Here is an 8,735-nt window from a genome sequence, read left to right on the forward strand (position 1 = left end):
TGCATTTTTAAAGAGTAAAAAGTATGTATGTATGTTTAAAGCATAAAAAGTATGTATGTATGTATATATGCATGTATGTATTTTTAAGAGTAAAACGCATGTATGTATGTATGTATGTTTAAAAAGTAAAAAGTATGTATGTATGTATGTATGTATGTATGTATTTTTTAAGCATAAATGTATGTATGAATTTTTTAAGAGTAAAAAGTAAAAAGTATGTATGTATGTATGTATGCATGCATGCATGCATGCATGTATGTATGTATTTTTAAAGTGTAAAAAGTATGTATGTATGCGTGTATGTATGTATGCATGTAAGCATGCATGTATTTTTAAAGAGTAAAAAGTGTGTATGTATGTATGTATGTATGTATTTTTAAAGCGTTAAAAGTAAGTATGTATGTATGTATTTTTAAAGAGTAAAAAGTATGTATGTATTTTTAAAGAGTAAAAAGTATGTATGTATGTATGTATGTATGTATGTTTAAATGTAAAAAGTATGTATGTATGTATGTATGTATGTATGTATGTATTTTTTAAACGTAAAAAGTATGTATGTATGTATGTATGTATGTATGTAGGTATTTATTTTAAAGAGTAAAAAGTATGTATGTATGTATGTATGTATTTTTAAAGCATAAAAAGTATGTATGTACGTATGTATGAATTTTTTAAGAGTAAAAAGTATGTATGTATTTTTTAAGAGTAAAAAGTATGTATCTTTAAAGAGTCAAAAGTATGTATCTATGTATGTATGTATGTATGTATGTATGCATGTATGTTTAAAGCATAAAAAGTATGTATGTATGTATGTATGTATGTATGCATGCATGTATGTATTTTTAAACAGTAAAAAGCATGTATGTATGTATGTAAGTTTAAACGTAAAAACTATGCACGTATGTATGTATGTATGTATGTATGTATGTATGTTTGTATGTATTTTTAAAGAGTAAAAAGTATGTATGTATGTATGTCTGTATGTATGTTTAAAGCAGAAAAAGTATTTATGTATGTATGTATGCATTTTTAAAGAGTAAAAAGCATGTATGTATGTATGTATGTATGTATGTATGTATGTATGAATGAATTTTTAAAGAGTAAAAAGTATGTATGTATGTATGTATGTATGTATGTATGTATGTATTTTTAAAGAGTAAAAAGTATGTGTATATATATGTATGTATGCATGAATTTTAAAGAGTAAAAAGTATGTATGTATGTATGTATGTATGCATGAATTTTTAAAGAGTAAGATGTATGTATGTATGTATGTATGTATGTGTGAATTTTTAAAGAGTAAAAAGTATGTATGTATGTATGCATGTATGTATGTATGTATTTTTAAAGCATAAAAAGTATGTATGTATGTATGTATTTTTAAAAAGTAAAAAGTATGTATGTATGTATGTATGTATTTTTTAAATGTAAAAAGTATGTATGTATGTATTTTTAGAGCATAAAAAGCATGTATGTATGTATGTATGTATGTATGTATGTTTAAAGCATAAAAAGTATGTATGTATGTATGTATGTATGTATTTTTTAAATGTAAAAAGTATGTATGTATGTATGTATGTATGTATGTATGTATGTATGTATTTTTTAAACGTAAAAAGTATGTATGTATGTATGTATGTATGTATTTATTTTAAAGAGTAAAAAGTATGTATGTATGTAGGTATGTATTTTTAAAGCAGAAAAAGTATGTATGTATGTATGTATGTATGTATGTGTGAATTTTTAAAGAGTAAAAAGTATGTATGTATGTATGCATGTATGTATGTATGTATTTTTAAAGCATAAAAAGTATGTATGTATGTATGAATTTTTAAAAAGTAAAAAGTATGTATGTATGTATGTATGTATTTTTTAAATGTAAAAAGTATGTATGTATGTATTTTTAAAGCATAAAAAGTATGTATGTATGTATGTATGTATGTATGTATGTATGTATGTATGTTTAAAGCATAAAAAGTATGTATGTATGTATGTATGTATGTATGTATTTTTTAAATGTAAAAAGTATGTATGTATGTATGTATGTATGTATGTATTTTTTAAACGTAAAAAGTATGTATGTATGTATGTATGTATGTATTTATTTTAAAGAGTAAAAAGTATGTATGTATGTATGTATGTATTTTTAAAGCAGAAAAAGTATGAATGTATGTATGTATGTATATATTTTTAAAGCATAAAAACTATGTATGTATGTATGAATTTTTAAAGAGTAAAAAGTATGTATGTATGTATGTATGTATGTATGTATTTTTAAAGCATAAAATGTATGTATGTATGTATGTATGTATGTATGTATGTACGTATGTATTTTTAAAGCGTAAAAAGTATGTATGTATGTATGTATGTATGTATTTATTTATTTATTTTTAAAGCATAAAAGGTATGTGTGTATGTATGTATGCATTTTTAAAGCGTAAAAAGTATGTATGTATGTATGTATTTTTAAAACGTAAAAAGTATGTATGTATGTATTTTTAAAGAGTAAACAGTATGTATGTATGTATGTATTTTTAATGCATAAAAAGTATGTATGTATGTATGTATGTATGCATTTTTAAAGCGTAAAAAGTATGTATGTATGTATGCATTTTTAAAGCGTAAAAAGTAAGTATGTATGTATGTATGTATTTTTAAAGCGTAAAAAGTATGTATGTTTGTATGAATTTTTAAAGAGTAAAAAGTACGTATGTATGTATTTTTAAAGAGTAAAAATTATGTATGTATGTATGTATGTATGTATGTATGTATGTATGCATGTATGTATGTATGTATGTATGTATTTTTAAAGCGTAAAAAGTATGTATGTATGCATGTATGTATGTATGTATGTATTTTTAAAGCATAAAAAGTATGTGTATGTATGTATGCATTTTAAAGAGTAAAAAGTATGTATGTATGTATGTATTTTTAAAGCATAAAAAGTATGTGTATGTATGTATGTATTTTAAAGAGTAAAAAGTATGTATGTATGTATGTATGTATGTATGTATGTATTTTTAAAGCATAAAAAGTATGTGTATGTATGTATGTATTTTAAAGAGTAAAAAGTATGTATGTATGTATGTATGTATTTTTAAAGCATAAAATGTATATATGTATGTATGTATGTATGTATGTATTGTTAAAACGTAAAAAGTATGTATGTATGTATTTTTAAAGAGTAAAAAGTATGTATGTATGTATGTATGTATTTTTAAAGCAGAAAAAGTATGTATGTATGTATGTATGTATGTATGTATGAATTTTTTAAGAGTAAAAAGTATGTATGTATTTTTTAAGAGTAAAAAGTATGTATTTTTAAAGAGTAAAAAGTATGTATCTATGTATGTATGTATGTATGTATGTATGTATGTATGTATGTTTAAAGCATAAAAAGTATGTATGTATGTATGTATGTATGTATGTATTTTTAAAGAGTAAAAAGTATGTATATATATATGTATGTATGCATGAATTTTTAAAGAGTAAAAAGTATGTATGTATGTATGTATGTATGTATGCATGAATTTTTAAAGAGTAAAATGTATGTATGTATGTATGTATGTATGAATTTTTAAAGAGTAAAAAGTATGTATGTATGTATGTATGCATGTATGTATGTATGTATTTTTAAAGCATAAAAAGTAAGTATGTATGTATGTATGTATTTTTAAAGAGTAAAAAGTATGTATGTATTTTTAAAGAGTAAAAAGTATGTATGTATGTATGTATGTATGTATGTATGTATGTTTAAGGCATAAAAAGTATGTATGTATGTATGTATGTATGTATGTATTTTTTAAATGTAAAAAGTATGTATGTATGTATGTATTTTTAAAGCATAAAAAGTATGTATGTATGTATGTATGTATGTATGTATGTATGTATTTTTAAAGCGTAAAAAGTAAGTATGTATGTATGTATGTATTTTTAAAGAGTAAAAAGTATGTATGTATGTATGTATGTATGTATGTTTAAAGCATAAAAAGTATGTATGTATGTATGTATGTATGTATGAATTTTTAAAGAGTAAAAAGTATGTATGTATGTATGTATGTATTTTTAAAGCATAAAAAGTATGTATGTATGTATGTATGTATGTATGTATGTATGTATGTATTTTTAAAGCGTAAAAAGTAAGTATGTATGTATGTATGTATTTTTAAAGAGTAAAAAGTATGTATGTATTTTTAAAGAGTAAAAAGTATGTATGTATGTATGTATGTATGTATGTATGTATGTTTAAAGCATAAAAAGTATGTATGTATGTATGTATGTATGTATGTATTTTTTAAATGTAAAAAGTATGTATGTATGTATGTATTTTTAAAGCAGAAAAAGTATGTATGTATGTATGTATGTATGTATTTTTTAAACATAAAAAGTATGTATGTATGTATGTATGTATGTATTTATTTTAAAGAGTAAAAAGTATGTATGTATGTATGTATGTATTTTTAAAGCAGAAAAAGTATGTATGTATGTATGTATGTATGAATTTTTTAAGAGTAAAAAGTATGTATGTATTTTTTAAGAGTAAAAAGTATGTATTTTTAAAGAGTAAAAAGTATGTATCTATGTATGTATGTATGTATGTATGTATGTTTAAAGCATAAAAAGTATGTATGTATGTATATATGTATGTATGAATTTTTAAAGAGTAAAAAGTATGTATGTATGTATGTATGTATGAATGAATTTTTAAAGAGTAAAAAGTATGTATGTATGTATGTATGCATGAATTTTTAAAGAGTAAAAAGTATGTATGTATGTATGTATGTATGCATGAATTTTTAAAGAGTAAAATGTATGTATGTATGTATGTATGTATGTATGAATTTTTAAAAACGTAAAAAGTATGTATGTATGTACTTTTAAAGACTAAAAAGTATGTTTGTATGTATGCATTTTTAAAGAGTAAAAAGTATGTATGTATGTATGTTTAAAGCATAAAAAGTATGTATGTATGTATATATGCATGTATGTATTTTTAAGAGTAAAACGCATGTATGTATGTATGTATGTTTAAAAAGTAAAAAGTATGTATGTATGTATGTATGTATGTATTTTTAAAGCATAAATGTATGTATACATTTTTTAAGAGTAAAAAGTAAAAAGTATGTATGTATGTATGTATGTATGTATGCATGCATGCATGCATGTATGTATGAATTTTTAAAGTGTAAAAAGTATGTATGTATGCGTGTATGTATGTATGCATGTAAGCATGCATGTATTTTTAAAGAGTAAAAAGTATGTATGTATGTATGTATGTATGTATATATGTATTTTTAAAGAGTAAAAAGTATGTATATATATATGTATGTATGCATGAATTTTTAAAGAGTAAAAAGTATGTATGTATGTATGTATGTATGCATGAATTTTTAAAGAGTAAAATGTATGTATGTATGTATGTATGTATGTATGTATGAATTTTTAAAGAGTAAAAAGTATGTATGTATGTATGTATGCATGTATGTATGTATGTATTTTTAAAGCATAAAAAGTAAGTATGTATGTATGTATGTATTTTTAAAGAGTAAAAAGTATGTATGTATGTATGTATGTATGTATGTATGTTTAAAGCATAAAAAGTATGTATGTATGTATGTATGTATGTATTTTTTAAATGTAAAAAGTATGTATGTATGTATATATTTTTAAAGCATAAAAAGTATGTATGTATGTATGTATGTATGTATGTATGTATGTATGTAATTTTAAAGCGTAAAAAGTAAGTATGTATGTATGTATGTATTTTTAAAGAGTAAAAAGTATGTATGTATTTTTAAAGAGTAAAAAGTATGTATGTATGTATGTATGTATGTATGTATGTATGTTTAAAGCATAAAAAGTATGTATGTATGTATGTATGTATGTATTTTTTAAATGTAAAAAGTATGTATGTATGTATGTATTTTTAAAGCATAAAAAGTATGTATGTATGTATGTATGTATTTTTTAAACATAAAAAGTATGTATGTATGTATGTATGTATGTATTTATTTTAAAGAGTAAAAAGTATGTATGTATGTATGTATGTATTTTTAAAGCAGAAAAAGTATGTATGTATGTATGTATGTATGTATGAATTTTTTAAGAGTAAAAAGTATGTATGTATTTTTTAAGAGTAAAAAGTATGTATTTTTAAAGAGTAAAAAGTATGTATCTATGTATGTATGTATGTATGTATGTATGTATGTTTAAAGCATAAAAAGTATGTATGTATGTATGTATGTATGTATGTATGTATGTATTTTTAAAAAGTAAAAAGCATGTATGTATGTATGTAAGTTTAAACGTAAAAGCTATGCACGTATGTATGTATGTATGTATGTATGTATGTATGTTTGTATATATTTTTAAAGAGTAAAAAGTATGTATGTATGTATGTCTGTATGTATGTTTAAAGCAGAAAAAGTATGTCTGTATGTATGTATGCATTTTTAAAGAGTAAAAAGCATGTATGTATGTATGTATGTATGTATGTATGAATGAATTTTTAAAGAGTAAAAAGTATGTATGTATGTATGTATGTATGTATGTATTTTTAAAGAGTAAAAAGTATGTATATATATACGTATGTATGCATGAATTTTTAAAGAGTAAAAAGTATGTATGTATGTATGTATGTATGCATGAATTTTTAAAGAGTAAAATGTATGTATGTATGTATGTATGTGTGAATTTCTAAAGAGTAAAAAGTATGTATGTATGTATGCATGTATGTATGTATGTATTTTTAAAGCATAAAAAGTATGTATGTATGTATGAATTTTTAAAGAGTAAAAAGTATGTATGTATGTATGTATGTATGTATGTATTTTTTAAATGTAAAAAGTATGTATGTATGTATGTATGTATTTTTAAAGCATAAAAAGTATGTATGTATGTATGTATGTATGTATGTATGTATGTATTTTTTAAACGTAAAAAGTATGTATGTATGTATGTATGTATGTATTTATTGTAAAGAGTAAAAAGTATGTATGTATGTATGTATGTATTTTTAAAGCAGAAAAAGTATGTACGTATGTATGTATGTATGTATGTATGTATGAATTTTTTAAGAGTAAAAAGTATGTATGTATTTTTTAAGAGTAAAAAGTATGTCTGTATTTTTAAAGAGTAAAAAGTATGTATCTATGTATGTATGTATGTATGTATGTATGCATGCATGTATGTATTTTTAAAGAGTAAAAAGCATGTATGTATGTATGTAAGTTTAAACGTAAAAACTATGCATGTATGTATGTATGTATGTATGTTTGTATGTATTTTTAAAGAGTAAAAAGTATGTATGTATGTATGTCTGTATGTATGTTTAAAGCAGAAAAAGTATGTATGTATGTATGTATGCATTTTTAAAGAGTAAAAAGCATGTATGTATGTATGTATGTATGTATGTATGTATGTATGTATGAATGAATTTTTAAAGAGTAAAAAGTATGTATGTATGTATGTATGTATGTATGTATGTATGTATGTATGTATTTTTAAAGAGTAAAAAGTATGTATGTATATATGTATGTATGCATGAATTTTTAAAGAGTAAAAAGTATGTATGTATATATGCATGTATGCATGAATTTTTAAAGAGTAAAATGTATGTATGTATGTATGTATGTATGTATGTATTTTTAAAGAGTAAAAAGTATGTATGTATATATGTATGTATGCATGAATTTTTAAAGAGTAAAAAGTATGTATGTATGTATGTATGTATGTATGCATGAATTTTTAAAGAGTAAAATGTATGTATGTATGTATGTATGTATGTATGTATGAATTTTTAAAGAGTAAAAAGTATGTATGTATGTATGTATGTATGTATTTTTAAAACGTAAAAAGTATGTATGTATGTATTTTTAAAGAGTAAAAAATATGTTTGTATGTATGCATTTTTAAAGAGTAAAAAGTATGTATTTATGTATGTTTAAAGCATAAAAAGTATGTATGTATGTATATATGCATGTATGTATTTTTAAGAGTAAAACGCATGTATGTATGTATGTATGTATTTTTAAAGCAGAAAAAGTATGTATGTATGTATGTATGTATGTATGAATTTTTTAAGAGTAAAAAGTATGTATGTATTTTTTAAGAGTAAAAAGTATGTATTTTTAAAGAGTAAAAAGTATGTATCTATGTATGTATGTATGTATGTATGTATGTATGTTTAAAGCATAAAAAGTATGTATGTATGTATGTATGTATGTATGTATGTATGTATTTTTAAAAAGTAAAAAGCATGTATGTATGTATGTAAGTTTAAACGTAAAAGCTATGCACGTATGTATGTATGTATGTATGTATGTATGTATGTTTGTATGTATTTTTAAAGAGTAAAAAGTATGTATGTATGTATGTCTGTATGTATGTTTAAAGCAGAAAAAGTATGTATGTATGTATGTATGCATTTTTAAAGAGTAAAAAGCATGTATGTATGTATGTATGTATGTATGTATGAATGAATTTTTAAAGAGTAAAAAGTATGTATGTATGTATGTATGTATGTATGTATTTTTAAAGAGTAAAAAGTATGTATATATATACGTATGTATGCATGAATTTTTAAAGAGTAAAAAGTATGTATGTATGTATGTATGTATGCATGAATTTTTAAAGAGTAAAATGTATGTATGTATGTATGTATGTGTGAATTTCTAAAGAGTAAAAAGTATGTATGTATGTATGCATGTATGTATGTATGTATTTTTAAAGCATAA

Source organism: Lutjanus erythropterus, chromosome 18 (assembly GCF_056507025.1).
Source record: "Lutjanus erythropterus isolate fLutEry1 chromosome 18, fLutEry1.hap2, whole genome shotgun sequence".
Classification (NCBI taxonomy): domain Eukaryota; kingdom Metazoa; phylum Chordata; class Actinopteri; order Lutjaniformes; family Lutjanidae; genus Lutjanus; species Lutjanus erythropterus.